The sequence below is a fragment of the Ranitomeya imitator genome, chromosome 1, assembly GCF_032444005.1.
Source record: "Ranitomeya imitator isolate aRanImi1 chromosome 1, aRanImi1.pri, whole genome shotgun sequence".
Classification (NCBI taxonomy): domain Eukaryota; kingdom Metazoa; phylum Chordata; class Amphibia; order Anura; family Dendrobatidae; genus Ranitomeya; species Ranitomeya imitator.
The window spans coordinates 432747970-432766402 of NC_091282.1; the positions used below are offsets into that span (position 1 = coordinate 432747970).

Consider the following 18433-nt stretch of genomic DNA (forward strand, 5'->3'; position numbering starts at 1 on the left):
CTTTCCCATAGAGGAATGCAGGACGCCCCATTGCAATACCTTCGGTCTTACATACATGCTTCCGCGTTCCACCTGGTGGAACGCACGCCGAATGCGTACCTCCCCCCGGATGTGATGTCACCTTACCGGAAGTACTGCCTGCGTCCTACTCCCGCGTTCCACCTCGTGGAACGCAACCGTCACCGGACCTCTCTGACATGCGGCGCCTCTTGCTGGTCTGGCGCCCGAGCCGAGAGCCTCCCACCGGGAGGAAGCGGCTCTTACCCAGGAGCTCGTCCGCTCAACTGGTCTCTGGACAGAGGGACTCCCCACCGGGAAGTTTCTGCCTTGGGCCATCCTCGCGGGGAAAAGATATTGGCACAGCCGCACGATCCCCCGGACCCTCCGGACTTGGTAAGCTTCACGCTGCGCTGCGCTGCTCTGCTCTCGTGTGTCCCTCCATGCAGGGACAGGAAAAACACTGAGGGAAAGGGGGTGGAGTGGGACCTTTTAACCTCTCGTGTTGTGTTTCCTGTCCCTGCAAGGAGGAGGAGGACGTCCTCCAGCGTGCTGTCAGGGGGACGTCCTGGAAAAAGAAATATGGGATCCTCTCCCTTGCCATCAGTGTCAGAGGCAAGGAAAGCATATGCCTCCCCCACTGAATAGCATTGTTGGGAGGAAAGGGACGGGCGGGATGACATTTTATGAATATGGTGATTGTGTCAGCACTTTATTTTTAACTGTTTGTGTGTGTGGGATATTGATTGGTGTAAACTTTTGTCTGAAAAGAAAAACAAAGAAAAAAAGCATAACCAGGGAGAAAAATGATAATTACTTACAAGTAATTTGATTTTCCAGATTAATGACAGCACCTAACGTGAGAGATGGTCCCAGCCCCCCAGGAACAGGAAACCTGCATAGGAGATAAAAGATGGGGGCGGCACCTCTCTCCTCAGTTTGTTGACAGAGTATGCAAGGTAACCGCTTTGTTAGTTCAGGTTTAATGTAAATTACATTTATCTCCATGGCTGTCACTAGGTGTAGTTATATTTCCCCATCAGATTTTTAATCATCTGTATATATTTTTATCCTATATTATATATACATTTTTATATACATATATACTTTTTTTTTGTGCAACACACAACCATCACCAAGATAGGGCAGGAATTAATACGGTGCGGTCATGGATCTGGAAAATCAAATTACCGGTAAGTAATTAACATTTTTTCCCTTCCCCATGACGGCACCTAACGTGAGAGGAGAAAATAGAAGAAGACTCCAAGGGTGGGACAACAGCCGATAAGACTTTCCTCCCAAAGGCAAGACTTGAAAGCCCCAAGTTCAACCTATAGTGGCAAAAGAAGGTAGAGGGTGAAGATCATACTGCCGCATTACAAATTTGTTCTATCGACGTGTTTGCCCTCTCCGCCCAGGATGTGGCGTTAGCTCTTGTGGAGTGTGCTGTCACCCCTAGTGGAGGGCATTGCCCTTCAGATGAGTAAGAGTGCAATAGCCATGCGGAGCCACCATGCAATAGTAGATTTCGTGGCTTTCTTACCCCTGTTTGCTCCCAGAAAGGAAACAAAAAGGGCTGAAGATTGTCGCCATGATTTTGTCACTTCCAGGTATTGGATTAGGCAACGTCTGACATCAAGACAATGAAGGGTTTGTTCTCCCTGGGATTTTGGATTGGAACAAAATGAGGGTAAAATTATCTCCTGGTCCCTATGGAATCTTGAATTGACCTTCGGTAAGAAGGCCGGGTCAGTTTTGATTATTATACTGTCCTCCAGAATTGTAGTGTATGGAGGATCAATAGAGATAGCCTGGATCTCACTAATGCGTCGGGTCGACGTCAGGACAACCAGGAGAACCGTTTTTAGGGTTAGATTTTTTTCTGATATGGAGCTAAGAGGGTCAAAAGGAGGAGAAGTTAAGGCCTGGAGCACTAAATTTAGATCCCAGGGAGCAACCTTTGGCCGAGGTTTAAGTGGTCTGGCTGTGAAGGAGGCTCGGATGAACCTGTACACCCAGGGGTGATCAGCCAATTTTTGATCAAATAAGGCGCCAAGCACTGAAACTTGCACCTTTAGGGTGCTGGTAGATAACTCCCGTTCCAGACCTTTTTGGAGGAACCCTAAGACTTCCCTTATTGGGACTTACTGAGTGGTGGTTGATAGGCGTCACCCTGAGAACTCTAGATATTTTTCTTTGATTTTTTGGATGTAGTTCTTTTCTTGCTGGATAGCAGAGTAGAAATTAATGGAGCTGAGAAACCCTTTGCTAGTAGAAGTCCCCTCTCAAGTTCCAGGCAGTGAGATGTAGACTGTGTACTTGATGATGGGACACTGGACCCTGGTGTAGTAGATTTGGCACATCTGGAAGGATCCATGGGTCCGATATGGACATACGCCTGAGCCAGGTGAACCAGGCCCTCTTCGGCCAGAAGGGTGCGATCAGTATTATTCGTGTCCCATCCTCCCGGATTTTCTTCAACACGGTCGGTATTAGCGGAATCGGAGGAAATGCGTAGGCCAGTTGGAACTTCCATTGGTGTAACAGCCCATCCACTCCCTCTGGGTTTTCTCGTGGGTTCAGGGAATAGAACCTTCCTACCTTCCGGTTTTGTTTTGTGGCAAAGAGGTCTATCTGTGGGATACCCCAAAGGGCACAGATTTCCCCCAAAATTTCCTGATTTAGAGACCATTCGTTCTGATGTAGTACATGCCTGCTCAAGAAATCCGCGACAAGGTTGTTCGTTCCTATCAGATGTGTACTTGTCAATGATAGGAGGTGATTTTCTGCCCAAGAAAACAGTCTTTTGGTTTCTTCTAACAGAGATCTTGACCTTGTTCCTCCTTGACGATTTATGTAAGAGATTGCCGTGCTGTTGTCGGATAAGACCACTAGGTGTTTCCCTTTCATAGTCTCTTCTGTTAGCAGAAGTGCTAGCCTTACTGCTGTTAGCTCCTTTAGGTTGGAGGATGCTGACTCCATCTGAGGATCCCATCTGCCTTACAGAATCTGGTCTTCCAGATGTGCCCCCCAGCCGAGAGGGCTCGCATCCGTGGTTAGCACCACTGGATTTTTGGCTGACCATGGCACCCTGTTTTTTAAATTTTTTATTTTTAGCCACCAATCTAAAGAGTCCCGCACATGTGGCCATAGAACGATTTTCCGGTTTAAATTGTGGGGATTTGTTGCTTGTTCGGTAAGTATTTGCCATTGTAGGTCCCTTGAATGCAATTGTGCCCACCGAACCGCTGGGATTGTGGCGGTCAACATCCCCAGAAGGGACATGACTTCTCTTAACGAGATGGGCCGGCCTGATTGTGTTTGATTTATTTTATGTTTTATGGCTTTGATCTTCCTGTCCGGAAGGATACAAACTTGCTTGATCGAGTCCAGGTGAATTCCTAGGAATTCCTGTATCTGGACTGGAAGCATTTTTTTATTTTTTTAAATTGATCAACCACCCTAATTTGAACAATAGGTCCTGTACTTTTGAGACTGCCATTACTCATTGTTCCTGCCTGTTCGCTACAAGGAGAAAGTCATCTAGATAGGGTATTAGTAAGATATTTTCCTTTCTTACCAACGACGCTATCTCTGAAATTATCTTTGTAAAGATTCTGGGGGCCACTGACACCCCGAAAGGGAGACACTGGTACAGTAGATGAGTAGGAATTGGATTTATTTCTACTACCAGTCTTAAGAATTGCTGATGTTCTACACAAATGGGAACATGATAGTAGGCATCTGTGAGGTCTATTACTGCCATGTAACAGCCTGGATATAGCAGTTTTGTTGTAGTTTTTAACGTCTCCATTTTGAATTTTTCTACTTTGATGTATTGATTTAGGTATTTTAGATTGAAGATTGTTCTTAGTGAACCATCCGGCTTTGGCGTGAGGAATAGGGTACTGTAAAACCCTTTCCCAATTTCTTGTGCTGGTACTTTTACAAGAATTTGTTTTTCCCTGAGGAGATTAACTTCCCTTTCCAATGTTGCCTGATTTCTTTTTGCGACATGGGTGACTTTTACTCGCTGAGGAGGGAGGTGAAGTTTAAACGTAGGCCTTTGGTTAAAAGGGATATTACCCATTGTGATGTTTGTAATTTTTTTTCCATTGGTAGACAAAAAAAAAAATGATAATTACTTATGGGTAATTTGATTTTCCAGAACCATGACAGCACCGCACGTGAGAGATGGCATCCGCCCCCAGGAACAGGAAACCTGTAGCAGAGATATAAGAATGGGGCGGCCCCTCTCTCCTCAGTTTGTTTCAGAGTATGGAAGATGACCGCTTTGTTAGTACACAGTTATGTATCATATTTACATTGTACAACCTTTCGTTAGTTTCTATCTATACACATATCTCCTTACATACATATTTACTTATATATATAATAAGTTTTTTTTGTTTGTTTTTTTTCGTGAATCACACAACCATCACCAAGATACGGCGGGAATTAATGCGGTGCTGTCATGGTTCTGGAAAATCAAATTACCCGTAAGTAATTATCATTTTTTCCCTTCACCATGACAGCACCGCACGTGAGAGGAAGAAATAGAAGACTCCTCTGGTGGGACAACAGCAGATAACACCTTTCTCCCAAAAGACAAGTCTGATAGACCTAAGTCTAGCCTATAATGTCGGAAGAAGGTAGAGGGTGAGGACCATACTGCAGCTCTACAAATCTGTTCCACCGAGGCGCTTGCCCTTTCCGCCCAGGATGTGGCAATAGCACGCGTGGAGTGGGCCGTAACACCCTGTGGGGGAACTTGACCAGAAGAGGAATAGGAAAGTGAGATAGCCGTACGTAACCACCGTGCAATAGTTGCCTTTGAGGCCTTTTTTCCCCTGTTTGTCCCCTGGAAGGTGACAAAAAGGGCCGATGACTGACGCCAAGATTTTGTGGCTTCTATGTATTGAAGCAGGCATCGTCTGACATCGAGACAATGGAAGGTTTGCTCTCCCTGGGATTTTGGTTGGGGACAAAATGAGGGCAGAATAATTCCTGGTCTCTATGAAATTTTGAGTTGACCTTCGGAAGGAAGGCAGGGTCGGTTTTGATAACCACTTTGTCATCATGGAAGGTAGTGTAAGGAGGGTTCACCGAAATCGCTTGTAGCTCACAGGTACGACGGGCTGAAGTTAAGGCAACCAGGAAGACCGTTTTTAGGGTCAAGGATTTTATTGATATAGAATCAAGAGGCTCAAAAGGGGAAACGGTTAGAGCATTTAAAACTAAATTTAAATCCCAGGGAGCCACCTTAGGTAATAATTTTGAGAGTCTGGATGTAAAAGAGGCTCGGATGAACTTATAGACCCAAGGGTGGTCAGCAAGTTTATGATCAAACAGCGCACCCGGGGCGGAGACTTGCACTTTTAAGGTGCTAGTAGACAGACCCCTTTCCAACCCTTTTTGGAGAAATTCAAGTAAATTTATTTCACCGGGACTTGCTGACTCGTTTCGGACAATTGTCGCCCCGAGAAATCTAGGAACTTTTGCCAGATTTTTTGGTATTTCTCTGAGGTGACCTTTTTCCTGCTGGCGAGCAATGTGGTCACCAAAGGGTTTGAGAATCCTTTTGCTAACAGAAGTCCCCTCTCAAGTTCCAGGCGGTGAGATGTAGCCTGTGTACTTGGGGATGTTGAACTGGTCCCTGGTGTAGGAGATCCGGGGCATCCGGAAAGATCCACGGGTCCGAGATAGACATGCGTCTGAGCCACGTGAACCATGCCCTTTTCGGCCAAAAGGGAGATATGAGGATTACTCATGCCTTGTCTTCCCGAATTTTTCTGAGGACTGTCGGGATTAATGGTATTGGGGGAAATGCGTATGCTAGATGGAAGTTCCACCGATATAGAAACGCGTCTACCCCCTCCGGGTGTTCTCTTGGGTTCAGAGAATAGAACTTCTTCACATTCCGATTTCCTTTTGTGGCGAACAAGTCTATCTCTGGAACGCCCCAGCTGGCACATATTTCCCAAACACTCGCTGGTTCAGGGACCACTCCCCTTGATGTAACGTGTGACGGCTTAAGAAGTCGGCTACCTGATTCTCTGACCCTTTTAAGTATGTTCGGGTTAGTGAAAGAAGGTTGTTTTCGGCCCATATAAACAGTTCTTTGGCTTCTGCCATAAGGGATGGTGACCTTGTGCCCCTTTGGCGATTTATATAGGCTATCGTTGTGTTTGTTGTTGTCGGACAATACCACAACGTGTCTTCTTCGACTCCTTTCCCCTATATGAAGAAGTGCTAGCCTTATCGCAGACAATTCCTTTAGATTGGAGGATGCGGTTATCATTGGGCCCCCCCATTGACCCTGTAGGACCTGATCCTCTAAAATGTGCTCCCCATCCCCATGGACTCGCATCGGTAGTAACGACTAATGGATCCCGTACTGACCACGGCACTGCGTTGCTTAAATTTTCTGTTTTCAGCCACCATTCTAGTGAGTTCTGAACCCTTGGAGATAGAAGAATCTTCCGCTTTAGATTGTATGGATTCCTCTCTTGTTCGGCTAGTATCTGCCATTGTAACTCTCGTGTGTGGCTTTGTGCCCATCGTGTTGCTGGAATTGTTGCCATTAGGACTCCTAAGAGCGACATTGCATTCCTTAGAGAGATAGTCCGTTGTAGCTGGAACAATTGTATTTTCTGTTGAATAGATTGAATTTTCCTCTGTGGGAGGACACACTCCTGCTTGACTGAATCTAATAAGATTCCGAGTAATTCTTGAGTCCGTGTTGGGATAAGTCTTGATTTTTTCAGGTTTATCATCCATCCTAATCTGGTCAGTACCTCCAGTACTCTTGCAGCCGCTTTCTCGCAATTTTCTTTGTTGTTCGCTATTACCAAAAAATCGTCCAAATAAGGTACCAACATTATGTCTTATTTCCTGATGAAAGATGCCACTTCGGAAATAATTTTTGTGAATATACGGGGCGCTATGGCTGCCCCAAAGGGAAGACATTGATACTGTAGATGGACGGGGGGTTTTGCAAGGTTTACCACTAATCTCAGATATTGTTGGTGTTGGACAGCGATTGGCACATGGTAGTAAGCATCTGTGAGATCAATCACTGCCATGTAACAGTTTGGGTCGAGTACTTTCACTGCGGTTCTTAAGGTCTCCATTTTGAATTTGTCTATCTATATATATATATTTGTCTAAGGGTTTTTCCGTCTGTCTGTCTGTCCAGGAAATCACGCGTCTCTGACCAATCAGCAACGGGCACAGCGACGATGATGTCATAAAGGACGTAGACATCCCGCGTCTGATTGGTCGAGGCCACCAGGCCTCGACCAATCAGCAACGGGCACAGTATCGACGTAGATGTCATAATGGTTGCCATGGCGATGATGATGTCATAAAGGTTGCCTCGACCAATCAGCGACGGGCACAGTCTGCCGCGAATTCTGGAATCATCATTGTCCATATACTACGGGGACATGCATATTCTAGATTTCCCGATGCGTTAGAATCGGGCCACAATCTAGTTTGAATATAATGGTTTAGGGCCTTTAGATTGAATATTACTCTCAGCGAGCAGTCTGGTTTTGGCGTTAGAAATAAGGTGCTGTAGAATCCTTTCCCTATCTCTTGATGAGGTACTTTTACTAACACCTCCTTTTTCATGAGGAGATGAATTTCTCTCTCTAGTGTGGCCTGATTTTTCCCCGCCACTTTGGTCATTTTTACACGATTTGGTGGGAGGCTGGAGAACTTGAGTCTTAGACCCTCTGACAATAAGTTGGTTACCCATTGAGAAGCCGGCAGTGCTGCCCAGTGGTGGACAAACCGCCAGAGTCTTCCCCCCACCGGAATGCTGGCGTCATTGATGTCTGGGATCAGACTTGGGAGGAGGCTTGTTGAAAAGAAATCCCTTTTCTCTTCGGTCTCTCCAGGATCTGCCTCGACTAAGCCTGTCATCTGATCGGCCGCGGGTCCCTCTATATCCAGATCCACGAAAGGACGAACGAGAGGTTTCCCATCGGCGCCTGGGAAAGGAAGGAGGTGGAAACGTCCAGAGCCTTGCCAAAAAGGTATTGCCCGTCACAGGGTACCCCGCAGAGTTTGACCTTCGATTGAAAGTCAGCTGACCAATTTTTCAGCCACAATGCTCTACGTCCCGAATTGGATAAAGCACATGCACGTGCGGCACTCCTAACAGAATCTATTGAGGCATCCGCCAGGAACCTCGCGGCGCCCTGTAGAGAGGGCAATGCTTCCAGAAGTCTATCTCTCTCGGGCATTTGTTTTTGATTTGGTCACTTAACTCCTCTAACCACTTGACCATAGCCCGTGCCGTGCAAGTGGCAGCAACCCCGGGTTTAACCCCTTCATGACCCAGCCTATTTTGACCTTAAAGACCTTGCCGTTTTTTGCAATTCTGACCAGTGCCCCTTTATGAGGTAATAACTCAGGAACGCTTCAACGGATCCTAGCGGTTCTGAGATTGTTTTTTCGTGACATATTGGGCTTCATGTTAGTGGTAAATTTAGGTCAATAAATTCTGCGTTTATTTGTGATAAAAACGGAAATTTGGCGAAAATTTTGAAAATTTCGCAATTTTCACATTTTGAATTTTTATTCTGTTAAACCAGAGAGTTATGTGACACAAAATAGTTAATAAATAACATTTCCCACATGTTTACTTTACATCAGCACAATTTTGGAAACAAAATTTTTTTTTGCTAGGAAGTTATAAGGGTTAAAATTTGACCAGCGATTTCTCATTTTTACAACGAAATTTACAAAACCATTTTTTTAGGGAACACCTCACATTTGAAGTCAGTTTGAGGGGTCTATATGGCTGAAAATACCCAAAAGTGACACCATTCTAAAAACTGCACCCCTCAAGGTACTCAAAACCACATTCCAGAAGTTTATTAACCCTTCAGGTGCTTCACAGCAGCAGAAGCAACATGGAAGGAAAAAATGAACATTTAACTTTTTAGTCACAAAAATTATCTTTTAGCAACAATTTTTTTATTTTCCCAATGGTAAAAGGAGAAACTGAACCACGTAAGTTGTTGTCCAATTTGTCCTGAGTACGCTGATACATCACATGTGGGGGTAAACCACTGTTTGGGCGCACGGCAGGGCTTGGAAGGGAAGGAGCGCCATTTGACTTTTTGAATCAAAAATTGGCTCCACTCTTTAGCGGACACCATGTCACGTTTGGAGAGCCCCCGTGTGCCTAAAAATTGGAGCTCCCCCACAAGTGACCCCATTTTGGAAACTAGACGCCCCAGGGAACTTATCTAGATGCATAGTGAGCACTTTGAACCCCCAGGTGCTTCACAAATTGATCCGTAAAAATGAAAAAGTACTTTTTTTTCACAAACAAATTATTTTCGCCTCAATTTTTTCATTTTCACATGGGCAATAGGATAAAATGGATCATAAAATTTGTTGCACAATTTCTCCCGAGTACGACGATACCTCATATGTGGGGGTAAACCACTGTTTGGGCACTCGGCAGGGCTCGGAAGGGAAGGCGCGCCATTTGACTTTTTGAATGGAAAATTAGCTCCAATTGTTAGCGGACACCATGTTGCGTTTGGAGAGCCCCTGTGTGCCTAAACATTGGAGCTCCCCCACAAGTGACCCCATTTTGGAAACTAGACCCCCCAAGGAACTTATCTAGATGCATATTGAGCACTGGAAACCCCCAGGTGCTTCACAGAAGTTTATAACGCAGAGCCATGAAAATATAAAATCATTTTTCTTTCCTCAAAAATGATTTTTTAGCCTGGAATTTCCTATTTTGCCAAGGGAAATAGGAGAAATTGGACCCCAAATGTTGTTGTCCAGTTTGTCCTGAGTACGCCGATACCCCATATGTGGAGGTAAACCACTGTTTGGGCACATGCCGGGGCTCGGAAGTGAAGTAGTGACGTTTTGAAATGCAGACTTTGATGGAATGCTCTGTGGGCGTCACATTGCGTTTGCAGAGCCCCTGATGTGGCTTAACAGTAGAAACCCCCCACAAGTGAGCCCATTTTGGAAACTAGACCCCGAAAGGAACTTATCTAGATGTGTGGTGAGCACTTTGAACCCCCAAGTGCGTCACAGAAGTTTATAATGCAGAGCCGTGAAAATAATAAATACGTTTTCTTTCCTCAAAAATAATTATTTAGCCCAGAATTTTTTAATTTTCCCAAGGGTAACAGGAGAAATTTGACCCCAATATTTGTTGTCCAGTTTCTCCTGAGTACGGTGATACCCCATATGTGGGGGTAAACTACTGTTTGGGCACATGCCGGGGCTCGGAATTGAAGTAGTGACGTTTTGAAATGCAGACTTTGATGGAATGCTCTGCGGGCGTCACGTTGCGTTTGCAAAGCCCCTGATGTGGCTAAACAGTAGAAACCCCCCACAAGTGACCCGATTTTGGAAACTAGACCCCGAAAGGAACTTATCTAGATGTGTGGTGAGCACTTTGAACCCCCAAGTGCTTCATAGAAGTTTATAATGCAGAACCGTGAAAATAATAAATACGTTTTCTTTCCTCAAAAATAATTATTTAGCCCAGAATTTTTTATTTTCCCAAGGGTTACAGGAGAAATTGGACCCCAAAAGTTGTTGTCCAGTTTCTCCTGAGTACGCTGATACCCCATGTGTGGAGGTAAACCACTGTTTGGGCACACGTCGGGGCTCAGAAGGGAAGTAGTGACTTTTGAAATGCAGACTGATGAAATGGTCTGCTGGCGTCACGTTGCGTTTGCAGAGCCCCTGGTGTGCCTAAACAGTAGAAACCCCCCACAAGTGACCCCAATTTTAGAAACTAGACACCCCAAGGAACTTATCTAGATATGTGGTGAGCACTTTGAACCCCCAAGTGCTTCACAGACGTTTACAACGCAGAGCCGTGAAAATAAAAAATCATTTTTCTTTCCTCAAAAATGATGTTTTAGCAAGCATTTTTTTATTTTCACAAGGGTAACAGGAGAAATTGGACCCCAGTAATTGTTGCGCAGTTTATCCTGAGTATGCTGGTACCCCATATGTTGGGGTAAACCACTGTTTGGGCACACGTCGGAGCTCGGAATTGAGGGAGCACCAATTGACTTTTTGAATACGAGATTGGCTGGAATCAATGGTGGCGCCATGTTGCGTTTGGAGACCCCTGATGTGCCTAAACAGTGGTAACCCCTCAATTCTACCTCCAACACTAACCCCCCCACACCCCTAACCCTAATCCCAACTGTAGCCATAACCCTAATCACAACCCTAACCACAACCCTAATTCCAACCCTAAGGCTATGTGCCCACGTTGCGGATTCGCGTGAGATTTTTCAGCACCATTTTTGAAAAATCCGCGGGTAAAAGGCACTGCGTTTTACCTGCGGATTTTCCGCGGATTTCCAGTGTTTTTTGTGCGGATTTCACCTGCGGATTCCTATTGAGGAACAGGTGTAAAACGCTGCGGAATCCGCACAAAGAATTGACATGCTGCGGAAAATACAACGCAGCGTTTCCGTGCGGTATTTTCCGCACCATGGGCACAGCGGATTTGGTTTTCCATGGTACTGTAAACCTGATGGAACACTGCTGCGAATCCGCAGCGGCCAAATCCGCACCGTGTGCACATAGCCTAATTCTAAAGGTATGTGAACACGCTGCGGAAAACGGGGCGGATTCGCAGCAGTTTCCCATGAGTTTACAGTTCAATGTAAACCTATGGGAAACAAAAATCGCTGTACACATGCTGCGGAAAAACTGCATGGAAACGCAGCGGTTTACATTCCGCAGCATGTCACTTCTTTCTGCGGATTCCACTCAAATAGAAAATCGCAGTTGTAAAACCGCAGTGAAATGCGCAGAAAAAACGCGGTAAATCCGCAGCGGTTTAGCACTGCCGATTTATCAAATCCGCAGCGGAAAAATCCGCAGAGGACCAGAATACGTGTGCACATACCAAAACCCTAACCCTAGCCCTAACCCTAGCCCTAACCCTAACATTAGTGGAAAAAAAAAATTCTTTATTTTTTTATTGTCCCTACCTATGGGGGTGACAAAGGGGGGGTCATTTATTATTTTTTTTATTTTGATCACTGAAATATAATCTCTCTCAGTGATCAAAATGCACTTTGGAACGAATCTGCCGGCCGGCAGATTCGGCGGGCGCACTGCGCATGCGCCCGCCATTTTGGAAGATGGCGGCGCCCAGGGAGAAGACGGACGGACCCCGGCAGGATCGGTAAGTATGATGGGGTGGGGGTGAGCACGGGGGGGGGCGATCGGAGCATGAGGGGGTGGATCGGAGCGTGGGAGGGGTGGAACGGAGCACGGGGGGGGTGCATTGGAGCATCGGGGGGTGGATCAGACTGCAGGGGGGGTGGATCGGACTGCAGGGGGGGTGGATCGGAGTGCAGGGGAGGTGATTGGAGCACGGGGGTGAGCGGACAAGAGCACGGGGGGGGGAGCGGAGCACAGGGCAGAGGGGAGCGGAGCAGTGTACCGGACAGATCGGAGGGCTGGGGGGGCGGTCGGTGGGGTGGGGGCACATTAGTATTTCCAGCCATGGCCGATGATATTGCAGCATCGGCCATGGCTGGATTGTAATATTTCACCCGTTATAATAGGTGAAATATTACAAATCGCTGATTGGCTGTTGAAAGTGAAACTGCCAATCAGAGCGATCGTAGCCACGGGGGGGTGAAGCCACCCCCCCTGGGCTAACCTACCACTCCCCCTGTCCCTGCAGATCGGGTGAAATGGGAGTTAACCCTTTCACCCGATCTGCAGGGACGCGATCTTTCCATAACGCCACATAGGCCTCATGGGTCGGATTGGCACCGACTTTCATGACGACTACGTGGCGTCATGGGTCGGGAAGGGGTTAAATGACCATGTCGCTGCTTCCCAAGCCGACTTTAGAAAAGCATCTGCTTTCTTGTCGAGGGGGTCTTTTAGGGCTCCCATGTCCTCGAATGGTAACGCAACCCCTTTAGAGGTGCTGGCGATTGCTGCATCTGACTTAGGCGCCTTATCCCACTTCTCACAGACCTCCTCATCAAAGAGGTATTTGCGTTTTAAAGCCTGAGGGATGGACATATTTTTATTAGGCTTTTTCCACTCATGTTTTATTAAATTGACTATATTATCATGGAAGGGAAAAAATTTTCGCTTTTTCTCCTCCAAATTACTAAACATGGTGTCTTAGATTGTCCGCGGTTCCTTAGGGGTCTCTACTCCCATAGTCGTTCTGACGAGTTTGAGCAGCTTTCCAATATCTTCTGACTGAAAATAAGGGTGACCATACTCCTCGTCTGAGGAGTCTAAATCTGAGGCATCAGAGGGGGTTAAGGCTCCCGGCTCATCCCCTGAATCTACATCCGACCCTTGCTCACTTGTTGGGGGAGGGGGGTTTCCTTTGCCGATGTTTCAACTGCTCCTTAACCGTAGATTTAACTTCCTCCCGTATAATTGATTTAATATTTTGTAATAAGGAAGAAGATTCCTCCGCAACCGTTTTATCGATACAGGGCTGGCAGATTTTCTTGTTGTATAGCCTGGGGAGTGTTTCTTTACATAGTGGACAGACCCTATTTTTCTGTTTGGAGGTGGCTTTCCTTCCCTAAAAAAACATAGTGTACAGGGTATCAGTGTGTGTGGTTTGCCTTACAAAGGCACTCACCCCTCCAGGACCTCAGATACCACGGCAGCTTGAGTCTCCTCAGACATTCTGGGCGCAGGCATCAGCAGCGTCTCTGGATCCATCGCTGGTTCGGTCATCTTTCAGGCAATTGCTTGAAGTGCAGGACCAGCGACACCTCTTGCCGCTTCTATTATATAGAAAGAGCGGTGTGCGCGCCTCTGGAACAGCATCCACCCGGAAGTATCCAGCAAACCGGCTCCTTCGGCGTGTGACGTCACTTCCTGCGCGACCGGAAGCCGTCATTCTTCACTTCGGCGCCAGCGTCAGTGAAGGACACGCCCCCTTATCCCCGGACCAGCCTCCTGCACAGAGCGGTCGCCGGGAAGGAAGGCGCGGACCTATCAGCCTCTTCACCGGACAGCACCGCACGCGATGCCGCCGAGTATGGCTGGCACCCACCGCGGACCTCGGCCTCCGGACCGGAATCATCAGAGGGGGATCCCTCCGGAGGTAGGAGCTCTACGACAGGCGTCCACCTGCAGGAACAGGAAACCAAACTGAGGAGAGAGGGGCCGCCCCATTCTTATATCTCTGCTACAGGTTTCCTGTTCCTGGGGGCGGATGCCATCTCTCACGTGCGGTGCGGTCATGGTGAAGGGAAAAAAATAATAATCGAAACCTCCCTCCCACCCAGATATCGGCATCATTGCTGTTTAGGGTCTGATTTCTGAGGAGGCTTATTAAAGAGATATCCTCTCTCTCTTCTCTCACCCCAGGGCTTCCCACGTGTGGATTTATCCCTTGGCCGACCACGACCTGTTTTTCCTGAACCCCCGAAAGGAACGCCGGTTATCATTCCACCGCCATCTTGAGAAGGGGGAAGGTGGGAAGTGTTTTTTCTTATCTGCAGCCTTTTCTAGAATCTCATCTAGTGCTTTTTTTAAATAGATATTGGCCCTCACAAGGGACTGCACACAATTTGACTTTAGACTGAAAGTCAGCCGACCAATTTTTAAGCCATAATGCTCTTTTACCAGAGTTGGAGAGGGCACATGCATGGGCAGAAAAACGCACTGAGTCAATGATGGCATCCGCCAAAAAGCCTGCCGCATTTTGAAGTGAGGGTATTACCTCTAAGTGTCTCTCCCTTGGATGGACATTTGTCCCTTATTTGCTCTCTCAATTCCTCTAACCACTTTATCATGGCCCGAGCTGTACAAGTGGCGGCCACTCCTGGCTTAAATGCCTACGTTGATGCTTCCCATGCCGATTTTCAGAAGGCGTCCGCCTTTTTATCAAGAGGATCTTTAAAAGCCCCCGGATGTCTTGGAAGGGAAGCGCTATGCCCTTGGAAGTGCTCGCAATTGCCAAGTCCAATTTAGGTGCTTTTTCCCCATTTATCACAGATTTCTTCCTCAAATTGATATTTACGCTTAAGGGCCTGAGGAGCTGATTTTTTTTATTTGTTTTTTTCCCACTCTTTTTTAATTAAATTTAACACATTTTCGTGAAAGGGAAAAACTCAGCGTTTTTTCACCTCTAGGTTGCTAAACATGGAATCTTGGGTTGTTTTATGTTCTTTTGGCGTTTCAACCCCCAATGTTGCTCTAACTAGCTTAAGCAGTTTCCCCACATCCTCAGATAGTACATACGGCCGACCACACTCTTCATCTGAAGAGTCTCAGTCTGAATCATCATCAGGTGTCAATTCTCCTGGTTCGCCTTCTGATTCCACATCAGAGGTTTGGGCAGGTTAGGAGGTGGATTTTCGGAGCTATGTAACCCATGCCGTTTCATTTGCTCCTTTACTGTGATTTTTACTTCATCCCTAACGATAGCCTTTATATTTTGGAGTAATGATGAAGACTCCTCGGCCACAGTCTTATCTATACATAAGCGACAGATCCGATTGTTATAAGTTTTAGGGAGAGCTTTATCGCAGAGTGCGCAGACTTTGTTTTTCTGCTTGGCTGAAGCCTTCTTCCCCTGCACAATATAATACAGAGATACAGTGTTACTGCCATGTTATTTGCCTTACAAAGACACTCACCCACCGAAACCTTAGTACCCCGGGGGTCTGTGGAACGTCCACCGGAACCGGCGCCTCCGCAGTCGGGTCTGCCATGTTGGAGAGGCTATTTGGCACTGCTGCTCATGCCTTGCCTCTTTATATAGTACAGGGGAGAGAGAGCGGTGTGAGCGCCCCTGAACTTCCTCCCTCCCGGGAGTGTCAGCACAGCGCTCTCCTCGTGTGACGCTACTTCCGGTTGAACCCGGTAGTACTCCCACTCACCCCGGCGCCAGCCTAGTGATGGGGCACGCCTCTACCCCGGCCCAGCCTCCGGCCAGGAGCGGACACCGGGGAGCCCTCAGCGGGAAGGACGCCACCAATGCAGCGCCAGTGAGTAATGAGGCCGCACACGCCGCCAGCTGCTCCTGCCGTGGGCGTCGGTCTCCGGACCGGCACCCCCAGAGAGCAATCCCTCCAAACTGAGGAGAGAGGTGCTGCCCCCATCTTTTATCTCCTATGCAGGTTTCCTGTTCCTGGGGGGCTGGGACCATCTCTCACGTTAGTTGTCGTCATGGGGAAGGGAAAAAAAAAATGCCTGTGTAAAGAAAAATGTAAAACAGCAGGTAAAAGCTCTGATGAGTGAAGGGTTTAACTTATAAAAGTTCAGCGGTTGCTAGATGTGCGCAGGGGGGTGGCGCAAGGGGGGGTGAGAAACAAAAACGGATAACAGGCACGGGCTCTGATGAGTGAACTGCGTCACTTATCAAAGTTCGGCAGCTGCTGGATGTGCGCACGGAAGTGGCGAAAATAAAAGTGTGTAAAGCAGCAGACACGAGCTCTGATGAGTGAACGGTTTCAAAGTTCGGCGGCTGCTGGATGTGCGCACGGAGGTGGCGCAAAGGGGGGTGAGAAAGAAAAGCAAGCATGAGTGTTGATCGGTGAACTGCGTCACCAATCAACGCTCGGCGGCTGCTAAATGTGAGCACAGAGGCGGCGCAAAGGGGCTGGAGGGGGGTAAAAAGAGGAGGAAAGGTAAGGGGGGATGGGAGGTTGAAGAGAGATTGGGCAGGGATAGGGAATCAAAACACTTACAGCTGTAGTCTCTCTTCTGTCTTGTCCTCTTTCTTCTTTTTTCAGCAGGGATTGTGGTGTCACAGGCTTCTGTGGCGCCACAAATCCCAGCTCAGCAGGAGATCCTGTAGCGTGACCGCACTGCAGGAATCCCCAACTATTGTGAGGACCTGCAGTGCGGTCACAGACAGGTGACAGACAGGTCACAGAGCGGTCACACCGCTGCTGTGACCTGTCATTGGTGCGATTGATGAGGACATCCATCACACCAATCAGAGCTGGCCCTGGTGACGCCGCTGTTGCTAGGCACCGGCCTAGGATCGGAGCTCACAGCTACGATCCTAGGCAGGTCACAGAGTGGTCACACCGCAGCTGTGCCCTGTGATAGGCGCGATCAATGTAATAGTCGATCGCGCCAATGAGCAGCTCCAGGCCATGCCTGGCCTTTGCTAGACACCGGCCTTGGATTGGTGCTCTTACAGCACCGATCCTAGGCAGGTCCCCGGCAGGGCACAGCGTGGTCACACCGCGGCTGTGCCCTGCGATTGGCGCAATCGATGTGATCGTCGATCGCGCCAATCTGACCACTTTTCGCCAGTGCCTAGCATTACCAGGCACCAGCCTAGAATTGAGTACATCGGTACTCGATCCTAGGCTGGGACATCACCGTTTCAGGCAATCTGATTGCATGAAATAATGAGAGGGGCTACGATTGGCTGTTCAGAATTGAACAGCCAATCACAGCGATCGTGAGAGCGGGTGGGCGGGGACACCCCACAGGATGCAGACACCATCTATCCACAGGTAATATGGAGCCTGAATTGTGATGCAATCATGCGACTTCAGTCGCAGTGTTGCATTAAAGAAACAACGTACTATTCCGTCCATGGTCAAATTGGCCAAGGTCACATGGACAGAATAGTACGTCAAATGGCAGAAAGGGGTTTAAAAAAAAAAAAAAAAAAAAAACAATTACCGCTTTAATTTTGTTAATTCTGTTTCATTAAAAGAAAAATGATCAAAAAGTCACATGTACCCGGAAAATGGGACCTGTGGAAACGACCATATTTTTTCAAACTATAAGACGCACTTTTTTCACCAATAAATTTGGGGCTGAAAACGAGGGTGTGTCTTATAGTCCGAATGACCTTACCAGGAGTGTGGCAGTAGCAGGAGTCGGGTGATTCTGCCAGCCCTGGGCTGGGAAGAAGGGAGTTCGGTGGTCAAGCGCTGCAGAGTGATGTTCTGACTCCCATCCCAGGCAGATTCGATGGTGCGGGGACTCCGTCGACATTTTGTGAAAGCCCGAAGCCCCCGCACATCGACTGCTGAAATGGGGTGGCCTCAAGTTAAATGGCAGTCGGTGGCAGCGCATGCGCAGATTGAGATCTTGGGAGACGAGATCTCAGTGGCGAGATCTCAATCTGCGCATGCACCGACAACGGCAGCCATTTTTCCGGAGGCCAAAAATGGATGTGCAGGGGCTCCGGGCATTCACAAAATGTCGGCACAGCCCCCGCACCACTGAACCTGTCGCACCAGCCTGGGATAGGAGTGAGATCATCGCTGAACCACCGAACACCTCCTGTGACCCCACTCCACCAGCACTACCGATCCACCTCCCATCCTCCGATAAGCTGAATTCGGACTAAGGCGGACCTCCATTTGGTGCATTAATTTTTTCCCTATTTTCCTTCTGAAAATTGGGGGTGCGTCTTATAGTACGAAAAATACGGTACAGCTTGTCA

General features: G+C 47.6%; 1 protein-coding gene across 1 annotated transcript in view; it reads right to left on the reverse strand.

The window, feature by feature from the left end:
- Window positions 1-18433, reverse strand: part of SMC5 (structural maintenance of chromosomes 5) — a 277372-nt gene that overhangs the window by 220473 nt on the left and 38466 nt on the right. The gene's annotated exons all lie outside the window — the stretch shown is intronic.